We start from the raw sequence: 26055 nt of genomic DNA, 5'->3' as shown, positions 1-26055 counted from the left end.
GAGTCAAGATAATCCAGTGCAAAGCAGATAATTATAAATGGGTTATATAGCTGTGTGGAAGGGCCTTGAGTCTACACTGCCATATAATTTATTTATTTATTACAATATTTATATCCCGCCCTTCTCACCCAACAGGGGACTCAGGGCGGCTTACAATAAAACACACATATAAAAACTATACAATACATTATAAATCAGTTTAAAAAATTAACTTAAAAAAATTAAATAAAACATTCATAAAACGCATTATAAAATACAGATAGGCGTGCTCAAGTTTAAAAGACTGGGTCTGTCAATTGAGTTCCAGTATACATAATAGTAATTAATGCTGCTGATTCTTATTCGAAAGCCTTATTCGAAAAGCCTTATAATCCAGTGCAAATTAGATAATCTGTGGAAGAGGCCTAAGTGAGGCCTAAATCTGCCTGTCCCCTAACTGAACCCTGGCTGTCCCTTGGCTGAGCTGGTTGCTAGGAGACCAAGTGGGCAGAGATTAGCCCTCTTAACTGGCAGCAATTGGATAAAAACAATTATTGCTTTCCCTCTAATTAGGACTTTATTTTTCTTTTCTTTTTTGTTGTATCAACCTAGAGGCGTGGATGATGGGTTGTGTTGTCAAATTTCGCGGTTGGGGGGCCTGTAGTTTTGTTGTTTTGCCGGTGCCGATTCCATTACTCTTTTATATATATAAATTGCTAGCTGTGCCCGGCCACGCGTTGCTGTGGCTTAGTCTGGTGGTGTTGGTCAGTCTACATTAAGTTGTATTTATGCTGTGACCTCCATCCTTCTTTATACTCACATTAGTAGTAGTATTTGAAGTCTGTTACCTTCTTCAATTTTTGTGTTGATTGATAATTGCTTGAGATCCCTGTTGTCTTTGGTTTGTTGTTAATTGTAATGTCTGATTCTGCTGAGTGCGGTTTATATTTTTATTGTGGTACAATAGTCTTTTTTTTGTTTTGCCTGTGTAGGTGTTTATTATTATTGTTGTTGTTGTGGTCATGAAGGTTGGATAAGTTAGATGCTACTGTATTGTTTTTTGGAGGCCCAGTGTAGCACTGACTGGCCTCTTAGCCTCAGTGCCTGGCTGCTTCTTGCCTGTGATGGTGTTGATTCTTATTGTTATTGTTGTCATTGTTATTATTGTAATTGTTTTTCTGGAGGCCAAGTGTGAATGTAGGGATTGGGGAGGTAGATGAGCTCTGAATGGTCTTGTAGACTCAGTGCATGGCTGATTCTTGCCTGTGTAGGTGTTTATTATTAGTGGGTGAGTGGATGGATAGATAGAGTGGGTGCTCTCCTTGTTTCCTTTATTCCTATGCTGTTCCCTTTCTCTGCTCCAATCCTGAGCTCACTGATAAGAACACACTGGTCAGAAAGGAGGGTAAATATAGCCGGATCAATGGTCTTTCTCTCCCTTTTGCTCTTGGCCTTCTGGGCAGAGAGGGAGGGCTCTTGTCCTTGGCATTCCTTCGCTTCCCTTCCCTCCCTCCTTCCTTCATTCTATCCGTCCCAGCCTTTCCTGCCTGCAGAGCCATGGAACTGGGTCAGTGGGTTGGATGGTGGGGAAAGGGAGAAGGAAGAGGCCTCTAATTGAAATGCATGGACTCCATGCCATGGGGTGCTGGGATTTGTAGTTTGCATCCAGTCTAACCCCTTTCTTTCTTTTTGTCATGGAGGAAGAACCCACCCAAACCTCTCAGACAGATGGTCATCTGGTTTAGTTGTGTTGTTATAGTCACGATGCATTGTTGTGAGTTTTATGGGTCCGGATTGTGGTTTTGTGGTGTGGTTGTGTTGTTACAACCAGGAGGCAAGGCTTTTGCATTGTGTTGTCAAGTTTTCTATTTCTGGGGCGTTTAGTTGTGTGCCAAGTTTCGTATTTCTGGGGTGTTTAGTTGTGGTGTTATAGTCACGATGCATTGTTGTGAGTTTTGTGGGTCCGGATTGTGTTTTGTGGTGTGATTGTGTTGTTACAACCGGGAGGCAAGGCTTTTGCGTTGTTTTGCCAAGTTTCGTATTTCTGGGGTGTTTAGTTGTGGTGTTATAGTCACGATGCATTGTTGTGAGTTTTATTGGTCCGGATTGTGTTTTGTGGTGTGATTGTGTTGTTACAACCGGGAGGCAAGGCTTTTGCGTTGTTTTGCCAAGTTTCGTATTTCCGGGGTGTTTAGTTGTGTTGTTATAGTCATGATGCGTTGTTGTGAATTTTGTGGGTCTAGTGTGGTTTTGTGGTGTGATTGTGTTGTTACAACCGGGAGGGAAGGCTTTTGTGTTGTGTTGCCAAGTTTTGTATTTCTAGGGCATTTAGTTGTGTTGTTATAGTCATGATGTGTTGTTGTGAGTTTTGTGGGTCCGGATTGTGGTTTTGTGGTGTGGTTGTGTTGATGTAACCGGGAGGCAAGGCTTTTGCGTTGTGTTGCCAAGTTTCGTATTTCTGGGATGTTTAGTTTTGTTGTTATAGTCACTGCCCCCACAACTTTATCCTTTTATATATATAGACTAGCTGTGCCCGGCCACGCGTTGCTGTGGCGAAGTCTGGTGGTATGGGAAATAAAGTATTGAGGAATTGGTGGTAGTTAAGGTCAAGGGTAAAGGTTTTCCCCTGACATTAAGTCCAGTCGTGTCTTACTCTGGAGGTTGGTGCTCATCTCCATTTCTAAGCCGAAGAGCCGGCGTTGTCTGTAGACTCCTCCAAGGTCATGTGGGATGACTACATGGAGCGGCGTTACCTTCCCGCCGGAGCAGTACCTATTGATGCACTCACATTTGCATGTTTTCGAACTTCTGGGTTGGCAAAAGCTGGGGCTAACAGTGGGGGCTCTCTCCGCTCCCCCAATTCAAACCTGTGGCCTTTCGGTCCAGAAGTTCAGCAGCTCAGCGCTTTAACACGCTGCGCCATCAGGGGATATTATTTCCTAAAGGTTGTGAATATACAATATTTCTAATTGGTTTTTTTTGTTTGTTGGAGGCAAGTATGAATGCTGCAATTAGGAAAAATGATTAGGATGTAATGGCCTTGCAGCTTTAAAGCCTGGCTGTTTCCTCCCTGAGTGAATTTTTTGTTGGGAGGTGTTAGCTGGCCCTGATTGTTTCCTGTCTGGAATACCCTTGTTTTCAGAGTGATGTTGTTTGCGATATTTTATGTGCTTCTACTGTCTGTGGCCCTGAGAAAACAGGATTTGCCAGACTTTGATGATGGGAATACTTTGTTGGGAGGTGTTAGCTGGCCCTGATTGTTTCCTGTGTGGAATTCCCCTGTTTATTTACTGTCCTGGTTTTAGAGATTATATTGTTCTGCATTATTCTATCCCAGTAATTATTTCATATTAAAGAAGAATCTCACTTATCCAACATTCGCTTATACAATGTTCTGGATTATCCAACGCAGTCTGCCTTTTCATAATCAATGTTTTTGTAGTCAGTGTTTTAAATTCATTGTGATATTTTAGTGGTAAATTTGTAAATACAGTACAGTAGAGTCTCACTTATCCAACATAAACGGGCCGGCAGAACGTTGGATAAGTGAATATGTTGGATAATGAGGAATTAAGGATAACCCTATTAAACATCAAATTAAGTTATGATTTTACAAATTAAGCACCAAAACATCATGTTAGACAACAAATTTGTCAGAAAAAGTAGTTCAGTACACAGTAATGCTATATAGTAATTACTGTATTTATGAATTTAGCACCAAAATATCACGATATATTGAAAGCATTGACTACAAAAATGCGTTGGATAATCCAGAACGTTGGATAAGCGAGTGTTGGATAAGTGAGACTCTACTGTAAATACTACATAGCATTACTGCGCATGGAACTACTTTTTCTGTCAAATTTGTTGTATAATATGATGTTTTGGTGCTTAATTTGTATAACGATTACCTAATTTGATGTTTAATTGGCTTTTCCTGAATCCCTTCTTATTATCCAACATATTCACTTATCCTGCCAGCCTGTTTACGTTGGATAAGTGAGACTCTACTGTATATTTCTAATCTTATATTATCTGCTCAGAACTGGATTATATGAGGCCCCTTCTTTACAGCTGTATAAAATGCACACTGAGGTGGATTATATGGTAGTGTGGAGTCAAGATAATCCAGTGCAAAGCAGATAATATAAGATTATAAATGGGTTATATAGCTGTGTGGAAGGGCCTTGAGTCTACACTGCTATATAATCCAGTGCAAATTAGATAATCTGTGGAAGAAGTCTAAGTGAGGCCTAAATCTGCCTGTCCCCTAACTGAAACCTGGCTGTCCCTTGGCTGGTTGCTAGGCAACCAAGTGGGCAGAGATTAGCCCTCTAAACTGGCAGCAATTGGATAAAAAAAATTATTGCTCTCCCTCTAATTAGGACTTTTTTTTTCTTTTTGTTGTATCAACCTTGAGGCGTGGATGATGGGTTGTGTTGTCAAATTTCGAGGTTGGGGGGCCTGTACTTTTGTTGTTTTGTGAATTGCCGTGATGCCATCACTCTTTTATATATATAGATTATAGGTATATACAGTATATTATATTTTTAGCATAGCACAATATTAGTATTAGGAGAAAACCTTGACTCTCTACCTATTACAATCTTATTATGTATTATTATATGTATATACAGTATATTATCTTATTAGCATAGCACAATATTAGTATTAGGAGAAAACCTTGACTCTCTACCTATTACAATCTTATTATGTATTATTATATGTATATACAGTATATTATCTTATTAGCATAGCACAATATTAGTATTAGGAGAAAACCTTGACCCTTTACCTATTACAACATTATTATGTATTATTATAAGTATACTAGCTGTGCCCGGCCATGCGTTGCTGTGGCGAAGTCTGGTGGTCTGGGAAAGAAAGTCTTGAGGAATTGGTGGTAGTTAAGGTCAAGGGTCAAGGTTTTCTCCTGACGTTAAGTCCAGTCATGTCTGACTCTGGGGGTTGGTGCTCATCTCCATTTCTAAGCCGAAGAGCCGGCGTTGTCCGTAGACTCCTCCAAGGTCATGTGAGATGACTGCATGGAGCGGCGTTACCTTCCCGCTGGAGCAGTACCTATTGATGCACTCACATTTGCATGTTTTTGAACTTCTGTGTTGGCAGAAGCTGGGGCTAACAGTGGGGGCTCTCTCCGCTCCCCCAATTCAAACCTGTGGCCTTTCGGTCCAGAAGTTCAGCAGCTCAGCGCTTTAACACGCTGCGCCATCAGGGGATATTATTTCCTAAAGGTTGTGAATATACAATATTTCTGATTGGTTTTTTTTTTGTTTGTTGGAGGCAAGTATGAATGCTGCAATTAGGAAAATGATTAGGATGTAATGGCCTTGCAGCTTTAAAGCCTGGCTGTTTCATCCCTGAGTGAATTTTTTGTTGGGAGTAATTATTTCATATTAAAGTAGAATCTCACTTATTTATTTATTTATTTATTGACAACATTTATATCCCGCCCTTCTCACCCGAAGGGACTCAGGGCGGCGTACAAATTGGCAACAATTCAATGCCTGCACATAATTAAAACAGCAATGAAAATCCAATAAAACAATTAAAACAATATAAAAATATAAAACATATAATTAAAATCCATTCCATTATTCAACATTCACTTATACAATGTTCTGGATTATCCAACGCAGTCTGCCTTTTCATAATCAATGTTTTGTAGTCAGTGTTTTAAATTCATTGTGATATTTTAGTGGTAAATTTGTAAATACAGTACAGTAGAGTCTCACTTATCCAACATAAACGGGCTGGCAGAATATTGGATAAGCGAATATGTTAGATAATAAGGAGGCATTAAGGAAAAGCCTATTAAACATCAAATTAGGTTATGATTTTACAAATGAAGCACCAAAATATCATGTTAGACAACAAATTTGGCAGAAAAAGTAGTTCAATACACAGTAATGCTATTATAGTAATTACTGTATTTATGAATTTAGCACCAAAATATCACGATATATTGAAAACATTGACTACAAAAATGCATTGGATAATCCAGAACATTGGATAAGCGAGTGTTGGATAAGTGAGACTCTACTGTAATTACAACATAGCATTACTACGCATGGAACTACTTTTTCTGTCAAATTTGTTGTATAATATGATGTTTTGGTGCTTAATTTGTATAATCATGACCTAATTTGATGTTTAATCGGCTTTTCCTGAATCCCTTCTTATTATCCAACATATTCACTTATCCTGCCGGCCTGTTTACGTTGGATAAGTGAGACTCTCTCCGGGTCTGCCCGGAGACCGGTGACGACGCGGCAGGAGCCCGATTCCCATTGGCGGTCCCGGGAATGACCGTTAACGGCAGAACGGCGAAGGAAAGGGCCGGGGGAGAGTCTGCCCGGAGACCGATGACGTCGGAGAGGAAGGCGGATTCCTATTGGAGGAAAAGAAAGGAGCGTCTCTGTCTCTGTGTGTCGGGCTCCGTTCAAGTGCCGGGAAGCCCCGCCCCTCTGTGGGCATCGTGCCCGCGGCTGCCATGTTAGCTCCGGGCGGGAGTCCACCGAGGAAGGGAGGGCTCTTCCTAGAGAGGCTGAGGAGGCGAGAGGGCGGGTGAGCGCACTTGGGGAGGAGGAGGAGAGAGCGAGCGAGACCAAGGAGGGGGAGGGCGGAGGAGGGGGTGAGTGTGGGGCTGTGTGGTCCCCGCGTTTGCCCCCTCCCTCCCCCCCCCTCCCCCCTCCCTCCCCCCCCTCTCCGGCCTGAACCCTCCCCCTTATTTATTGGTTTACACTGTTTTAATTCCTTTTAATTTGCCTTTTGTTTTGTATTGTTATATTGTGTGTTGAGGCCTTGGCCTTTGTCAGTCCTTCGGGAGATGCTAGCGGGGTACAAATAAAGTTTAATAATAATAATAATAATAAAATAATTATATAGCAGACCTGTAATATTCCATATTCAAAACAATTCTACATTCTAAATTGTAATTCTAAATCTCACCGGGAGAGAGAGAGAGAGAGAGAGAGAGAGAGAGAGAGAGAGAGAGAGAGAGAGCCTGCGGGCCTGAGTTCGGCCTCTTCACCGTCCCGGACTGGGCAGCAGCAGCAGCAGCCCCAGAGGGTCTGCCCGGAGACCGGTGACGCTACGGCAGGAGCCCGATTCCTATTGGCGGGTCCCTAGAATGACCGTTAACGGCCGAACGGGGAACAAAAAGGGCCGGGGGAGAGTCTGCCCGGAGACCGATGACGCCGGAGAGGAAGGCGAATGCCCATTGGAGGAAAAGAAAGGAGGAGCGACTCTGCCTGTCTGTGTCGGGCTCCGTTCAAGTGCCGCGAAGCCCCGCCCCTCTGTGGGCATCCTGCCCGCGGCCGCCATGTTAGCTCCGGGCGGAAGTCCACCGAGGAAGGGAGGCCTCTTCCTAGAGAGGCTGAGGACGAGTGGGGGCGGGTGAGCGCACTTCCGGAGGAGGAAGAGAGAGCGAGCGAGTGCGGGAGACCAAGGAAGAAGAGAGCGGAGGAGGGGTGAGTGTGGGGCTGTGTGGTCCCCGAGTTTGCCCCCCCCTCTCCGGCCTTCCCCCTCCCCCTCCGCCTGGCTCTGCCTCTGCCCACAGGCCTCCCTCTTTCCTGCCTCTCCCGGGGCCTCTGCGGCCTGCTCTGCCCTCCGGGCCCATCGCGCATGCGCCTTCCCCCCTCAACACCTGCTGTGGTGTTTAACTTGGAAGGTTTTTCATGAAAATCAACTGTGAATCTTTCCTGTTCGTGTTTCATTCTCTTCTAATGTTTATATATGTGTATATTTTAAATTACATACGAATGCTTTTATGTCAAGCCCCTCTGAGTCTCCTTTGGGAAGATACAGCAGGGAATAATAATAATAATAATAATAATAATAATACAGTAGAGTCTCACTTATCCAAGTGAGCCGGCAGAACCTTGAATAAGCGAATATCTTGGATAATAAGGAGGGATTAAGAAAAAAGCCTATGAAACATATGATTACATTATGATTTTACAAATTAAGCACCAAAACATCATGTTTTACAAGAAATTGACAGAAAAAGCAGTTCAATACACAGTAATGTTATGTAGTAATGACTGTATTTATGAATTTAGCACCAAAACATTGCAACATTGACTTCAAAAACAATGACTACTAAAAGGCAGACTGCCTTGAATAATACGGTGATTGGAAAACTTTTTGCAAGATTCCTATGAATAAAGTGGCAAACCTGGCTGGACCGTCATAACCGTATGGATAACTCAACCTTGGATCACTGCTCAGTACTTTCTCAAATACTCCACGTGTTACCCCATAGTTTTTAATCTCTGTTACCCTGATATTTATTGCTTAAACTACTAAAAAGAATCCCCCCAAAAGTTGATTTGTCTTCTATATTATTGTCCATTATTTTCAAACCCAATAGTCCTGTCTTTCTTCTTCAATCATCTTCTTGTATTTGATCTTGGTTCAAATGCTTGTCTTTTCAGTATTTATTCCTCGCCCCGAAGGGGACTCAGAGCGGATTTACCGAACACACACACGGCAAATATTCAGTGCCTGATTCTACAATTAAGAAGGACAGACGACACAGACAGAGGTAAAGACCGTTTTTTCTCATCTTATTTCCAGCATCATGGAGGCTGTGGTCCATGCTGGTTACCGCGGGGGGGGGGGGGGGGGGGGTGCTGTTGCTCCATTTTCCATGAGAAGGAGCTTCGTCACGATCAGTGTTCTTAAGGACGCCTTTATTACCTCTTCACTGAAAGAGGTACCTATTTATCTACTCACATTTTGGGCTTCGACCTGTTAGGTGGGCGGGTGAGCTGGGGCTAACCACGGGTGCTCACCCCGACCTGGGCTCGAACTCCTGGCCTTTTAATCAGCATGATTTTTCTGCAGCACACAGCAGTTTAGCCTGCAGTGCTAAGCCTGTTTGTCTATATCAGTTAGATATTCCTATTCGTATGCAATAGGATAACAGTGGAAATCATTATAATCAAATACTTGCCGGTGGAGAGTTGGAATTTTTATTGGGGTGGCTGTAAGTCTTTTGGGTTGTCTGGCCATGTTCCAGAATCTTTCTCTTCCTGCCGTTTTGCCCACATCTGTGGCAGGCATCCTCAGAGGTGTGAGGTATGTTGGAAACTACGCAAGGGAAGTTTATATATCTGTGGAAGGTCCAGGGTGGGAGAAAGAACTCTTGTCTGTTGGAGGCAGGTGTGGATGTTGTAATTGATCACATTGATTAGCATTCGATGGCCTTGTGGTTTCCTGCCTGGGAGAATCCTTTGTTTGGAGGTGTTGGCTGTCCCTGATTGTCAGGAGAGAAAGCTTCTGGAACATGGCCATACGGCCCAAAAGACTCACAGCCACCCAGTGATTTTAGGCGTGAAAGCCTTCAGCAATACATTATTGTTTTGTTTCATTTCATCCTCCTTCGTTGAATAGTCTTTGATTCCAAGGGGCTCTTGAGGGAAGGTAATCAGGTTGGGAAAGTCAGTCGGGAGTCGGCAGTATCGCTGAAAACAGCTGCAACTATTATGTACCTGCACTTCCTGGCCCTGGCAGCAGGGAGTCTCTTCCCAAATCTCTTCCCTTGGCAATTGGGACTGGGCGTTCTGCTGCTCACCATGGTCCTGGCCACCAAGGCGAAGAACATCGCTCTGCCAGCCAACGCGGGGCCCGAGGCAGTCAAGGTTCAGAAGGAGAGGCCTGGGCCAAGGGGGATGGGAGTAGTTTCCCGGGCGAAGCCTTAACGGGAGCACACACGCAGGAGCTGCGAAGGGGCGGGGGCACCCAGCCGCCATCTTGCTTAAGGGCACACATGCGCCTTTTATTCTGGAGAGGGGAAGAGGAAAGCAGCTGGGCAGCTGCCATCTTTGCTAAGGGCAAACTGAGTTAAAAGTGGGGCCTGACTGCATCCGTTCTACAGTGTGTGTCCGAGCTGGGCCTCCATGGCTGGGCCTCACTTGGCGCCAGCAAAGACGGCCAGCTCGCTATGGATGGTTGGTCTGGTGTTTTTTTCCTTCCATCGCGTGGAGTGGGGGTGGGGGGGGTTTGCACATGCGCTGCTATTTAATCTTGGTTTTGGGGACTTTTGTGTTCATTCCTGGTTACTTGTTTAGGTTTTTAAAGTGGAGGTCATGCCTTGAATGTGTGACCAAATTTGGTGGCATTTTCTCCAGTGTGTGTGTGTGTGTTTTTTTTTGTTAACTCGGTCATACAAACTGACAGTGTTTTATATAAAGAGAGAGACCCAGTTGATTTGTAATATTTCTGAAAGACCCCAGAGGCCATCCAGTCCAACCCCCTTCTGCACAGTCAAACCACCCCAACAGATGCCCATTCAGCCTTTGAAATAACAACAACAACAATAATAGGAAACCTACTAGGTCAGCTTTGGAGTTACTGCCTCTCAACTTTGCCTACCACACAAAACTCCCAAAAATCTCCATTTATCTCAAAATCCCTTTAGAGAATGAACACGGGGTTTTCCCCACCACAACATTTAGGGCAGAGGAGCAGAAGGTACAAGACAGTCAGGAGAATTCTTGGAAATGTAGTTTGGGAAGGCGAGGATGCCTGTGGCAGAGAATTCAAAAGGCCCCACCCTGAACTACATTTCCCAGACTTGTGTTCACTTCCCGTGTTAAAGCCTCAATTGGAGTGTGGACCAGGGACCCCTCTCTGGCTCTAATGGCCTAAGGAATGGCCGGGATTTGTGGGTTGGATCCGTTCCCCCCGGAAGAGGGAAGGAGGGAGCTCAGAGGAACCCATGGATGAGCAGCACGTCTCAATATCAGCCTTTTTCCCATTTGGGGATTCAAGTTCTGTTCCTCCCCGTTTCCTGTCTCAAGAAACCCACTGAGGAGGGAGGCCTTGGAGGGGTCTTAGGTGTTATATTCCATGCTCTCCGTGTGGAATCTGCCAATATGCTATCTGACGGAAATCCAGTTTGAGCCGGATAAATGTATATCATTTTTGAGGAGGTCCAATTCAGCAGCTAGAGCCGTGGTTCCCAACCTGTGGGCCATGAGACATGTGGGGAAAACTGCAACTGTGCATGTGCCAGGGGTGCGAGAGAGGAGAGGGAGAAAAGGAAGGAAGGAAGGAAGGAAGGAAGGAAGGAAGGAAGGAAGGAAGGAAGGAAGGAAGGAGACACCAGTGCGTTGCCCTCACCCATGCTTTCTTGGCTTCTCAGGCCAGGGCAGAGAAGACTCACCCAGCAACACACGCGAGGGAGCAAGAGAGAGAAGGGGAGTCCACCAAAGTAATTATTGTTGTTATTATTAGCTCCCATTGCCACACATCAGTTTTAATGGGAAAGCGGCCCTTTGTAAGAACCTGTTTAGTCCCCCAAAGTAGTAGTAGTAGTAGTAGTAGTAGTAGTAGTAGTAGTAGTTATTGCCATTAGGGACAGTTTATTGGGTCTCGCGCTCCGCTTTTTGCATTTTTTTCAATCTCAGCCCCCTCCCCTTCTTTTTTTTTTAAACGAGTGTTAACAAAATCCACGGATAATAACAGCCCAACAAAAACAATTGTATTTCTTTTTTAAAAAAACAAAACAAAACACCTTTATTTAAATTTTGATACATACACATAAAAACATTTGGGAAGGAGGGGTTGAGTTAGGGAAAGAAGGGGAAGGGGAGGATAGGTAAAGTGGGGTCAGGGTTGGGGTAGGGATATGGGGTGGGTACTTCCAGGACAATCCCGTTTGTTACTTATCATTTTATGGCCATTCTTCCCATCCTAACAATCTTCTCTGTGAGGCTTCTAATGGAGAAAGCCATCTGGGAGTTTTATTATACATCCTTTTTCTATATTTGTCCCATGTTTTTATAAGGGATGATCTAAAAAAATTATTCCTGAAGTTTTTCTCCTTTGATGTTCTCTCTTTCCATAAATATGCATGCCACCCCATACACAGATCAAAACCTTCCAAATTTAGAATTTTCTTGTTTTTTAGTTGTATCCAATCTTTAATCCAAATTAAGTTGCAAGCCTCGTAGTAGGTCTTAAAATCCGGCAATGCAAATCCTCCTCTCTTCCTATCATCTATTAAATTTTTCATTTTTATCCGTGGCCTTTTCCCCCTCCATATGAATTTGCTTAAGTCCTTATTCCATTCTTGAAAGCATCTGTGTCATCTTAAAATGGGAAGGGATTGGAACAGGAATAACAACTTTGGTAAAATATTCATTTTAATAGAAGAGATTCTGCCCCATAACAATAAATTCAGGTTTTTCCAAGTCTCTAATTCTTTTTTTACTACTTTCCAGGCTCTTTCATAGTTGTTTTTTAATAGCTGGGAATTTTTAATATCTGGGAATTGTTTTCCTTAGTGTCTTTGTTTTTAGCCGGTTCCTGGTGTTATTTGGATTGCTGATTCAGAAAATTGCATTGGATAGACCACATCAGCTCTAGAGTATTAAATACGGCTTTCTGTGGGTGAGCAGATGGCAAACACTGGATGCCAAATGTTCTGTATCAGAAATTAGAGTTGATGTGGTCTATCCAATGCAGTTCTCTGAATCAGCACCCCAAAAAACCAAACTGAATCTAAAGTTGACCAAAAACTGATTCGTAATCCAGTTGGTACTAATGTTGGAGAGGGGTCCCTGGTCTAAAAAGGTCACGAACCACTGAGCTAGAGAATGGATTGCGCTTTTGACCACAAAAAGAACAATATATTTAGGAGCCTTGTTTTTGAAAAATTCTAGGCAACTCTACAGATTGCAGAGGTTTCAGATCCCCATTTCCCCTCCTTTTCCCTCTGCAGGTCTCCTGCAGGTCTCCTTGCCCTCCTCCGGGGCCTCTTCTGTGTGCGGCCAGGCATCTTTGACCTTCAGGGCCCAATCCCACAATGCCAGGGGTCAAAGGGGATGGTCGCAAGGGTCGGTGAAGCCAAAGGCTTTCAGAAGGCAAAGGTACAGCCTTACAATTTACAGAGTAATATTATTACATCATCATTATTTCTATCCTACTAGCTCTCTCTTAAAAGGAGACCCAAAGTCACTAAGAATAAAAGCAACACTGCATATCATTTCAAACCAAAAACACACACATTAAAGTTAAACATTGAAACTATTAAAAACAAACAGTTACATCCAATTAGAAGCCTATTCTGAGCCATCCCAGCAAAAGTAAGCAGACCCAACCAGTCATCTTGTTGGCAATCAAAGCAGTAATGCAAGTGTGGCTGAAGCACCTGTGTGACGCTTTCAGTTGGGCCAATACGTTTGAGGGCAGGAAACAGGACTCGGAGCTGACTGTCCTCCCAGTAGACTGAAGAGCCCTCTCCAAAACTAGGGGGCAAATTGGACCCCACAATCTGCAATTATTGTAAGGAGAAAGCCATGGTGCTTGTGAATGTGTTCAGTAAACTCTCTGGGGGACCATTTATCTGGTGGCACAAGCTATACAATACGCTGCTTAAGAAACCAGCCTGGTACTACCCAGGTGATGGTCTCAGCTCAACTGGCAGGTGATGCTCAATAAAACCCCTGCCAATGGGCTCCCAGTGCCAAGGAGGGGCCTGTGGTGGATGCCATGAACCTGATGCCTTCCCTCCTACCCCTTTAATCATAGCACATCATCTTTATCACATCATTTTAGTTTTGGCCACAATATTGTCTCCTGAGCAAATGCAGACTTTTTACAAAACCAAAACATCCTGCCTTTACAAATTTAATATTTTCCCTTCCTTGTTGCCTTTCTCTGAATCTGTTGCAGTTTGTCAATGTCCTTTCAAAAATGGGTTGAATGGAGTGGAACTGGGCAGGAATCATGTCTTCCACCCCACCCAAGGTGTTGCTGGACTGCAATCCCCTGTATCCCATGTGTTTCTGTGAAGGAAGGGTTGATGGGAGTTGGAGTGCAGAAACATCTGGAGGACAGGAGGATTCCCACTCACCCTGGGGTCCATCCATCCGTCTCCTCTCTCTCATGCCGAGTGCCTTCCACCCTGTGCTTGTGCATCCCTATCTTAACCTTTGTGGTCTCCGTGTAGAAGTTTGCATTCTCCATTGTTTTTCTCTTTGCATTTGTTCTGCCTGAGATTATATACCTTTATGGTATAGGTTTTGTACGAATGCAATATGTCAAGGAACTTTGCAGCCTAATGTACTCTCAATGTCTCCAGGTGCCTTGCTCTAGAAACGTGAGGCAGGGATCACGCTGCAGGGAAAGAGAGGATCAGGGAAATATATTCTTCTTGAATTGGAAGAAATCTACACAAGACAATGAAGTATTGTTCTCCCAAGACTGATCACTTGGGATGGTCTGTCCGTACAGGTGGTCACTCACATTCTGAGTTGGGATGTGAGGAAGTGGGATCCAGACAGGAAATGCTTTGCAACTTTAGCCCCTTTCTGTGCTGACCATATTGTTAGAGATCTTCCTTTACAAAGGTCGGATTACACACTTAACACATTGCAGTGCAAGAAATCTCATTCACAGAATCCTGGGCCACCATCCTGTTTGTATCTGAGCAGGGATTTCTCTTTGTTTAGCAATTGGCTCTCTGAGTTGGGCCAGTCTCTCTCCCTTGCATTTGCTACAGCACTAGGCTATTGTTTTTCATGCTCAGTGAGATCTTTGTTTGTTCCACACCTGATAAGATTTTCCTCTTATTTGTCAGACAGGTAACCTCTGAAAGAACCTTCTGAAGAACACTTTGCCCTTTGTTTTAGGACTGAAATGAAAGTACACAGCACTGACAACAAGAAGAAATAAGTTGGAGAAATTATATTTCAAGCTACATATCTGTGTATTCAAGGAGGAAAGGAAGGATTGTGCTGTAAGAAAGAGGGGCTTGGTAAAGAGGAAAGCAGACTACAACAATCAAGACAAAGACTCAGAAGAGGAAAACTTGTCCTGTTCAGGAGTACATATCTCTGAACTTCTGGTATAATATTTGAATCATAAATGTAAAAGAATGGAAAATCTCAATTCCTTGTCAAAATCACACACAGGGGAGGAACTACATAATTGAATGGACTGTGGGAAATGCTTCATTTGGAGGAGTTCCCTTACTAAACTTCAACTCACACAGGAGAGAAGGCACATAAATACATGGAATGTGGAAAGAGCTTCAGGAACAGGGCAAATCTCCATACCCATCAAAGCACCCTCACAGGGGAGAAGCCACATAAATGCTTAGAATGTGGAAAGACCTTCATTCAGAGGGGAGATCTGCATATCCATCAAAGGACCCACACAAGGGAGAAGCCACATAAATGCATGGAATGTGGAAAAAGCTTCAGTCAGAGTGGACATCTGCGTACACATCAAAGGTCCCACACAGGGGAGAAACCACATAAATGCATGGAATGTGGAAAGAGCTTTAGTCACAGTGTGAGTCTGCGTTCCCATCAAAGGATCCACACTGGGTAGAAGCCACATAAATGCATGGAATGTGGAAAGACCTTCAGTCGGAGTGGGCCTCTGCGTATCCATCAAAGGATGCACACAGGAGAGAAGCCACATAAATGCATGGAATGTGGAAAACACTTCAGTCAGAGTGGACATCTGCGTGTCCATCAAAGGACCCACACAGGGGAGAAGCCACATAAATGCATGGAGTGTGGAAAGAGCTTCAGTGAGAGTGGAAAGCTGCGTCTCCATCACAGAATGCACACAGGGCAGAAGCCACATAAATGCATGGAATGTGGAAAGAGCTTCAGTCATAGTGTGAATCTGCATACTCATCAAAGGACTCACACAGGGGAGAAGCCACATAAATGCATGGAATGTGGAAAAAGCTTCAGTCAGAGTGGACATCTGCGTGTCCATCAAAGGACCCACACAGGGGAGAAGCCACATAAATGCATGGAGTGTGGAAAGAGCTTCAGTGAGAGTGGAAAGCTGCTTCTCCATCACAGAATGCACACAGGGCAGAAGCCACATAAATGCATGGAATGTGGAAAGAGCTTCAGTCGGAGTAGCAATCTGCGTTCCCATCAAAAGACCCACACAGGGGAGAAGCCATATAAATGCATAGAATGTGGAAAGAGCTTCAGTCGGAGTGGGCCTCTGCGTACCCATCAAAGCACCCACACACGGGAGAAGCCACACAAATGCATGGCATGTGGGAAAAGCTTCAGTGAGAGTGGACATCTGCGTGTCCATCAAAGGATCCACACAGGGGAGAAACCACATAAATGCATGGAGTGTGGAAAGAGCTTCAGTCAGAGTGGAAAGCTGCATCTCCATCACAGAATGCACACAGGGCAGAAGCCACATAAATGCTTGGAATGTGGGAAGAGCTTCAGTCAGAGTGGACATCTGCGTACCCATCAAAGGACCCACACAGGGGAGAAGCCACATAAATGCATGCAATGTGGAAAGAGCTTTAGTCACAGTGTGAGTCTGCGTTCCCATCAAAGGATCCACACTGGGGAGAAGCCACATAAATGCATGGAATGTGGAAAAAGCTTCAGTCAGAGTGGACATCTGCGTGTCCATCAAAGGACCCACACAGGGGAGAAGCCACATAACTGAATGGACTGTGGAAAGAGCTGCACACAAGGTTCAGCCTTCATTACACATCAAAGAACTCACACACAGCTAGAGTACCCCTTCCTGTATGTTTCCTATTTCTCCTAACAAATTTCCCCACTTAAGGGTCCCAGACAGAAAAAAAGAGAGAATGGACAGAAAAATGAAGGTTGCCACCTTGATCTGTATCTGTCGTGTACTGCAGTTTCTGGCGTCTGGCTTAACTGATTCTGGGGGCAGGTCTCTCACAGGGGAGGACTTATCTCAGTATTGCAGCCAGCTTGGAAGGGGTTAACATGGCCTTTTCCTCCTCAAGAAAAGCATTGCGGGCTTCTGAGATGATCTGTGAAGGCTTTCTGAAATGAGCAGCACCTGAGCTCTCAAGAGAAAAAAACTGTATATCCATCAAAGGACCCACACAGGGGAGAAGCCACATAAATGCATGGAATGTGGAGAAAGCTTCCATCAGAGTGGCAGTCTACGTTCCCATCAAAGGACCCACACAGGGGAGAAGCCATATAAATGCATAGAATGTGGAAAGAGCTTCAGTCACAGCAAAACTCTGCATATCCATCAAAGGACCCACACAGGGGAGAAGCCACATAAATGCATAGAATGTGGAAAGAGCTTCAGTCGGAGTGACCGTCTACGTTCCCATCAAAGGACCCACACGGGAGAAGCAACGTAAATGCATAGAATGTGGAAAGAGCTTCAGTCACAGCAAAACTCTGCATATCCATCAACGGACCCACACAGGGGAGAAGCCACATAAGTGCATAGAATGTGGAGAAAGCTTCAGTCGGAGAGACAAACTACGTTCCCATCAAAGGACCCACACAGGGGAGAAGCCACACAAATGCATAGAATGTGGAAAGAGCTTCAGTCGGAGGGACAGTCTACGTTCCCATCAAAGGACCCACACGGGAGAAGCCACATGAATGTACATAATGTGGAAAGAGCTTTCGAGAAAGTTCAGCATACATTAGACATCACAGAACTCATGCGCCGCTAGAGGAGACGGGCCTTTGAGTTTCTGAGCTCTCTTCAAAAGAACATTGGAAGGAAAGAGGAAGGCCACCCCCTTGCTGTCTCTCTACCATGAACTGCAGTTTGCTGCTGACAGGTCTCACTCAGAGGGGGACTTTTCTCAGCAAGATTTGAAGGCATTCACCTAACCTCCTCCACAAGGAAACCCATCACAGGCTTCTAGGATGGTCTGTGAAGGTTTGCTGAAATGAGCAGAAGCTGAGATCTCGGGATAAAAAGGGTTCTGAAAAAGAATAGCTCCTTGGTAGCAGATTACGTCATATCTTGATACGCTTGTCTCATGTCTTGGCTCTACTGCCCCTCGGTTAGAATTTGGGGCTCCAGCCATGTACTTGTAACCCTTTTCTGGACTTTGTTGTGTCCTGAATCGTTGACTAAATTCTGGACTGACTGCCTGGTTTCATTTATGAACCAGGATTTTGTTTGTATCCCTGACTTTTTGAGTTGTCTTTGATAAATTCTGTTTGTACTCTGGATTTTTTGGTTGTTATTTTATCATCTCTGTCGAATGAACTCCGGGCATGTGACTATTGGACTGTTACCTTGGCTATTGTTTTTTCTTGCTCCTGACCTGGATCTGCCGTTCTTGACATGTCTGCATTAATTTGACTCTTGACCTTGACTTGTGTTCACTGTTACTCCGACTGTGTTGATGCAATTATATTATTTTAGCAGGACTCAAGATGTTAAAGGTAAAGGATTTAAAGTTTAAAGGTAAAGACTCAAGTCTTGAAAGGTATGGTCTTGGCTTACCTTGTGTTCCTCAGACCTTATACCGGGAGAGCCCTGGTACACGAGACCATCAGTCTTGCTTTGTGTGTACTAATCCCTGCTTAGAGTGAACCCATTTCTGTATTTGAGACTGTTTAATCACCACCTTTGGCAAAGGGTCCATTACGATACACTGCATATCTCCCTAACTGTATGGAATGGAAGACAAAGAATGATCACAACAGATGATGCAGATTGATGGTGATGATAATGATAATGATGATACTTTATTTGTAACCCGCCCTATCTCCCCAAGGGGACTCAGGGCGGTTTCCAGGAAGTAACAAAATGGCAAACATTCAATGCCACAATGTCAAAAACAATAGATATGACAATCTCAATATAACCCTATGAACGAAACTAAAAAAAATAACCAAATATTGAAACGGAAACATAATCTCACACATTTACCATGGTAAAATCCTACATGTTTCCCATAAGGTAGTTTACAGCTTCCCAGGAGCTGAGGTAGGTGTCCAATATCTGGGAGAGGATATTTATAAAGATGTAGTAGTCCTCCTCCTCTCCATAAGCTAAAGTGCATAAATGGGTTTTTAAAAGCTTTTTGAAGGAGAGGAGAGGGGGCCATTCTTAGTTCTTTAGGGAGGGAGTTCCAGAGACAAGGGGCGATCTCAGAGAAGGCCCCTCTCTTGTCCCCCCACAACCGAGGTTGGGACAGGAGTGGGACCGAGAAGAGGGTCTCTGCAGACCACTGCACCCACGCTGGTTTATTTATGGAGATGCCATTTTTCAAAAACTCTGGACCCGAAATGCTTAGGGCATTATAGGTAATAACCAGCACTTTGTATTAAGCCCAGGAGCGTATGGGCAGACAGTGGTTCGTTCCCTTTATGGTGCTCCAGAAATTAACCTGGTTACGGATCTCTGAAGAATTGAAGCTTCCGAACTATCTTCAAAGGCAGCCCCATGTAGAGAGCGTGGCAGTGGTCCAGGTTGGATGTAACTGGACTCATTAATCCGTTGAGATGGACAAATTAACTAAATGGATGAAGTATAGAACAGCATTTAGAGGAATAGAGGTAAAAATCGTATAGTGAATGAGATGTTTATAGACTAGTGTTCGTTGTCCGTTAGTTTTGATCTTACTGTACAAGACGTGTGTCCTTGTTCGCTTTATATTTGGTTAAGTAGTACTTCTAAAAATGGTCCAAAATGATAATTTGTGTAAAAAAAATTAAATACCTAAATTGTAATTTGCATAAGCATGCTTTGTTTTGTTTGTTGTTTTTTTGTCTTTGAATAAAAATTGTTTATTCTATGAAGTGTGATACATCAGCTTTAAAAAGCCAAAGTGATTATAGGCTGTACCAATGGGAGGGTGATGTCTAGATCTGGGTAATTTTTAGTCGACTCTCTTCGACACTTTGATCAGACCTGCCCTGGAATAACCCTGTGTCCAGATCTGAGCAATTCAAGCAAGATTTTGAGGTGCTAGAATATCTCCAGAGAAGGGCTCCAGGGAATGGCTGAGGGAGATTGATGTGTTCAGTTTGGAGGGGTAAAGGCCGAGGGGACAAGAGAGCCAATATTTGGAAGGATGTCACTTTGAGGAGAAAAGGGCAAGGTTTTCCTGCTCCTCGAGACTAAAATAAACAGCAACTGATTCACATTGCGGGAAAGAAGCTTCCACCTAAACATTGGGAATCATTTCCGGATGGTAAGAGCTGATCAGCCATGGAATCCTGGTCCCTTCTCAGGAGCCTCCCTTCCCAAGCCCTGGCCTTCCACTTCCGGGGACTCCATGTCCCAGAATCCCTGACCTTGGACCAAGGCAGCTGGGAGTTCTGGGTATTGGAAGTCCAAGAAATCTCAGAGGAATAGAGTTTGGGAATCCCTGCTCCAGAGAGTGGAGAGAATTGCTCTCTTGGGCTACAACCCCCATAAACACTATAAAAAGACCTGGCATGGGGGTTGTAGGACCCTGGGAGTTGTAGTCCAAGACAAATATGTCTCCCAAGTCCTTGCAATTAAAGGCTTTCTTTCTCATGGTGTCGAATGTGTTTGTGTTCATCCATATAGAGAAGGGTTTAGAAAGAAACAAGGAGAATGTGCATTGAGTATCTGCCACTACTTTAATGTTTACTTGTCATTCTGATGGCAGTGGTTGATCAGGTATATATTAATCCAATGTCCACAATGTAATAAAGAATCCTATGTTATTATTAGTCCAAAGTTACTTCTTTGGACTGTATCTCCCATAATCCTTCCCCACAGGAAGACCTAAGGAGGCCAGATAAAGAGAGACCCTGGTTGTTTATAGATTTTGGGAATTTGGGTTGTTTTGGGTCTTAGGCCTCCTGAGGAGAGAGGGCCCAGATGCCCTTCTCATTGGATTCCCACGTCCTCTCTTTTTGAGGTGATTTCAGTAGAGACCACATATAGTGAGTCTATACCTGGTGAGGCTCCACTAAATCAGATCGGCCCGGACAGAGAACAAAGTTATCTGGGTTTGAAAGCAAAGAAGATGACTTTCAATCCACTTGCAGAGGTATAAAGTGCTAAACGGTTCCGGCCCAGCTTACTTGTCCGAACGTGTCTCCCCCTATGACCCATCACGGAATCTAAGATCTTCCAGGGAGGCCCTGCTCTCGGTTCACAGGTGCGGCTGGCGGGGATGAGGGACAGGGCCTTTTCAGTGGTGGCCCCCCGCCTATGGAACACCCTCCCAAACAAAATTAGACAGGCTCCCGCCCTCCTGTCTTTCTGAAAGAGAACAAAAACGTGGTTATGGGAGCAGGCATTTGAGCATGAGTAGCAGCAGAATCGCGATATGAATATATGACTCCTTGACAGACCCCCACCTGGACATGAAAAGCACCTTAAATGTATATTTAAATGTACAATGATGCAGGTTTTTAAGGTATATTTTAATTTTTATTGTAATTTTTTAATCTTGGAAGACTTTTAATCTGATGTAAACTGTGTTTCTGATGTATATTGTAAGCCACTCTGAGTCCCCTGATGGGTGAGAAGGGCGGGGTAGAAATGATGTAATAATAAATCAATCAATATCCAGACCTCCCATGCCTCCCTCCTGATTGGCTGTGGAATGAGCCAGCCAGGATCCGGGCCATGATTGGTGGGGGTTCCCTTCGTGTCACAGTTGGAAGGAGAGGTTCCCCACGGCAGGAAGAACCACGGACGATTTTGGGAGGGTTTAAGAGTCCATTCAGTTGTGAGGAGACCTGTGGAGGGCGCAAAACTGATGAAGGTGATGGTGTGGGAATGCAGATGAGTCCTTGACTGACTTAATGTCTAATTCCAAAGAAGACAAAAGTGCCAGTCACAGAAGACACAAGGTGATGATGCTACATATCCTGGGGGTCGGGTACCCATTGGAAAGGCTAATTTAGTCATCCTTGCTTGGCCTTGCCTTCCCTGGGAATCATAAACCTCTGGACACATGTGGCCAGGTAAAGAATGCCAAAGAGCCCTCCTGAAGAAGGGATTGTCTGCCTGTCACTCTCACACAGAAGGGATGACATGTCCAGGCCTGGGAGATGGCTAGAGGGATATTGGACAGGGTTTGATAGGGTTGTATGTCAACAGAGGAGACGGACGGGGACATGTGCCTTCACAGGATATTTGATACAATAGGAATACAGCGTACCCCAAAATATCACTCCATGTGTTTATTAAAGAATTTAGTTTGACCAAAATATCACTCCATGTGCTTATTAAAGAATTTAGTTGGATCAAGTTTGGGGAGCAGTTGCAAGTTCCCCCCAGGGTTTTGAGCCGCTTCCCAACAGTGTCCCCCGAACCCACCCCAGCACCCCCTTCCTCACCTTCTGAGCCCTCCCAGTCCGGCCAGGCTGCGACGGAAATCTGCTCAGCCACTTGGGATGGAAAGTGGGGTGCCTCTTCTGCCCCAGAGGAAGGAAACACACCTTCTGGCCACGGAGCCTGTGGGTCTGGCACTCGCTGGGCTGTCCCTTGCCCAACAGAAGACAGACATGGATATGATGCGTTGTGTTGTCAAAGGCTTTCATGGCTGCAATGACTGCCTTGCACTGAGTTTTCCGGGCCGTATGGCCATGATCCAGAAGCATTGTCTCCTGACGTTTCACCCACATCTATGGCAGGCATCCCTAGGCAAGAGCGGTGTATCTATCTGTGGGAGGTCAGGCAGGATGCAGCCAGGCTTTGAATCTGCAAGGCCATTCAATGCTAGTGAAGGTGGCCAATGGCAACATTCCCATTGGCCTCTACCTGCCAAGGGTTCTTTTTCCCACCCTGGACATTATTCCACAGGGATATATATAAACCACACTGGCCTAGTTTCCAACAGACCTCACCACCTCTGAGGATGCCAGCCATAGATGTGGGCGAAACGTCAGGAGAGAATGCTTCTGGCACATGGGCAGGCAGCTGGAAAACTCACAGGAACGCAATGATGCCATTTGTTTCTAGGATAGTTTCTTAAGCATTGCCCATCAGAGAGTAGTAGCATCCCTCTCTGAGGTTCCCCCCAACCCTGGCTGAGTCCCTGCCCTCCCTTTGGCTTCTCTGGCACCCCCGAGCAGGGCCAGCCCCCCCTCCCCCCCTCCCTCTCCCTCCCTCTACGTGGAGTTCCCCACCAGGCCTGTCCCTGCCAGGGACCCCCAGGCCGAGGGAGGCGGGGAGGGGGCTCTTCGGGAGGAACAGCCTCGTGGGGGTCCTTCCCGCAGTGCTGCTCCTTTAAGGCCAAGCCCCGCCTCTCTTTGGGCGCCTGCCTCCGCCCCCAGGGTGACGTCACGGCAAGGCCAGCCCCGCCCCGATCCCTTGGAAACAGGCAGGCAGAGGGGAGGGGGGCCTCCGCGGGCGGAAGTGAGGGGGCGCTTCCGGTTGGGCCCAGCCGAGGGAGAGGCGCCAACTCTTCGCGTGTTCCTCGGGAGCCTCGCGCGGGTGAGTGGAAGGAGGGGGGGGAGGGGAGGGGAGCCAGGCCAAGGCCTTGTTCCCGGATGGGGAGGAGAGAGAGAGAGAGAGAGAGAGAGAGACGCACAGACCTCCCGGGGCCTCCTGCGTGGCCTGGTCTCCTCCCGAGGGAGGGAAGGAAGGAAGGCAGGCGGGAAGGCGGGAAGGCGGGCGCCCCTGAGGGAAGAAGGCCCGGGGCCTGAGGGGACTGCACCTCCCCCCGCCCCCTCCCTCCCTCCCTCGGCCCTCCAGCCTGAGTCTCCCCAACGAGGCACCCAGAGCTCACTTGGCCAAATCTGCAGCCTCACCTTGACACCCAGGAGTTCCAGTTCACCCGTGTTCAGAGAACCTTGAACCCCACCAGTGACGGATCTGGACCAAACCTGGCTCACAGACCCAACCTGGCCAAGTGTGCATACAAGCGGAGTTTGGAGGCGATTGCCCTGGAAATCTGGGAGTTGCAGTTCACCCTGAGCAAACTGGACCAAACTTAGGATACTACCTAACTTCCCAAAACAAACAATGCCTTCTTCTAATAACCCGGCCACCACCCCAAGCTAGTAAATATATAAATACTAACATATAAATAGGTAGGTAGATAAATCGATGTGTGTGTTTGTGTGTAAGTGAACATGAGGGCATTTGGATGTGCCTGGTCACACGCTTTGTTTGCAAATGCGTTGTTTCCCTCAAAACTGTACTTTAGGGAGGCCAGCTGCCCTGGGAGTAAGACTTCTCTTCTCCTCTTCCTCCCTTCCTTCCGCCCGTCCGTCCTTTGTGACCTGCTTCCCAATCGGTGCTTCGGGCCCGATGCGCATCGTGTGTCTTATTCCTGTGTGAAACTCACCTATGGAACATTCTCTCTAACATTAACAATTACTCTTTCTAATAATAAGAGCCAGAAGCGACCCCCGGTCCCCCAACACAAAGAGCCACAACATGGGACCCGTGACCCCTTGCAGGGCAGGCTAAGAAAGGCCTTTCCGCTTGGATTGAACCCAGTGCCTTTTATCTTCCTTATTCTGCATCAGGGGAGGGAAGGAAGGAAGGAAGGAAGGAAGGAAGGAAGGAAGGAAGGAAGGAAGGAAGGAAGGAAGGAAGGAAGGAAGGAAGGAAGGAAGGAAGGACGGAAGGAAAGGGGCTCTTCTGGGGGAACAGCCTTGTGTTTGTCTCTCTCACAGATACGTACATACAGTAGAGTCTCACTTCTCCAAGCTAAACGGGCTGGCAGAAGCTTGAATAAGTGAATATCTTGGATAATAAGGACGGATTAAGGAAAAGCCTATTAAACATCAAATTAGGTTATGATTTTACAAATTAAGCACCAAAACATCATGTTATACAACACATTTGACAGAAAAAGTAGTTCAATATGCAGTAATGTTATGTTGTAATTACTGTATTTACGAATTTAGCACCAAAATATCACGATATATTGAAAACATTGACTACAAAAATGGCTTGGATTATCCAGAGGCTTGGATAAGCGAGGCTTGGATAAGTGAGACTCTACTATATATGCATACAATATAATGCGGTGCGAGAAATAAATATGGCATATGTGCAATTGACCATTGCAGTGGCCCAGTCTACAGCTTTGGATCATGTGATTTTAATATGACGTGTTTTAATTCTATGTCCTCATATCTAAATGTTGTTTATATCTTATGTTTAATGGTCTTATTGATTTTAATGGATACTTACGTTTCTTTTTTTAGATTTTATGATTTTCTTTTATTGATTTATTATTTAGTTAAAGCATTTATATTGCACCCTTCTCATCACAAAGGGGACTCAGGGCAGAGCACAAGATATATACGGCAAACATTCAATGCTGGGACATAAAATAACTAAAAATACACAAACACTAAAACCACATTATTTTGACTTTAAATCAATTGTTTAAAACCATTTCAGATCAGCCTTGTTGTCGTCTTACTTTATATGTATGTTAGGCATTGAATTTTTCCCATTATGTTGTAAACCGATTTGAGTCCCGTTCCCCCCCTCCCGCAAATCCCCTGGGTGAGAAAAGCGGTATATAAAAACAGTAAGTAAATAAATAAATAAATACAAACATATAGATACGGTAGGTAGATAGATAGATGTGTGTGTGAGTCAAGGAAAATCAAGGCACTTGGATGGTCACACGCTATGTTTTGATATGTGCTAGTTTCCTTCAGAAGTGTGCTTTGGGGATGCCAGTTGCACTGGGAGTGTGTTGTTTGTGTCATTGGCACCTTGTGTTGTTTGTGTCATTGGCACCTCCCTTCCTCCCTCCCTCCCTTCTCCCCTTTCTTCCTTTTCTCCCTCAAGGCTAATATCCCCTTTACTCACCAATTGCCCAGGAAGAACCCTAAATTGGTCTCGCAGCTCTCTACTGTCTGATCAGGGCAATGGAGCATAGAATCCTAGAGTCGGAAGAGACCTCGTGGTCCACCCAGTCCAACCCCATTTTACCGAGAAGCAGGAAAATTGCATTCAAAGTACCCTGACAGATGGCCATCCAGCCTCTGCTTAAAAGCCCCAAAGGAGGAGCCTCTACTATTTGGCAGGTGGCCATATTTCTCTTTGCAGCAGTAAAAGGCCGCAAGTGCTTCATGAATAATCTGTAAGTGCTGAGAGTGTAACAAAGAGCAGCTGGTTATAGGGAGCACACCATGCCCCTATTAAAGCAGCCCCACAGGCTGCCAATGAATTTCCGGACCTGATTCAAAGTGCAGGTTATCACCTATGAAGCCCTTTACGCTTCGGGTCCAACCAATCTTCGAGACCGTATCTCTTTATGAACCGGCATGGGCTTTAAGATCGACCGGAGAAGGAGGCCCTGCTCTTGGTCCCACCTCCATCTTAAGTGGGGACGAGAGAGAG

The 26055-nt window shown here is 45.1% G+C and overlaps 1 pseudogene; it reads left to right on the top strand.

Moving 5' to 3' along the window:
* Nucleotides 1–6957: 6957 nt before the first annotated feature.
* On the top strand, nucleotides 6958–19546 carry LOC134295921 (zinc finger protein 420-like; annotated as a pseudogene).
* Nucleotides 19547–26055: the final 6509 nt, after the last annotated feature.

Source organism: Anolis carolinensis, chromosome 2, assembly GCF_035594765.1.
Source record: "Anolis carolinensis isolate JA03-04 chromosome 2, rAnoCar3.1.pri, whole genome shotgun sequence".
NCBI classification, from domain to species: domain Eukaryota; kingdom Metazoa; phylum Chordata; class Lepidosauria; order Squamata; family Dactyloidae; genus Anolis; species Anolis carolinensis.
Note: the sequence above shows the minus strand (reverse complement) of the source record. Positions and strands in the feature narration are given on the sequence as shown.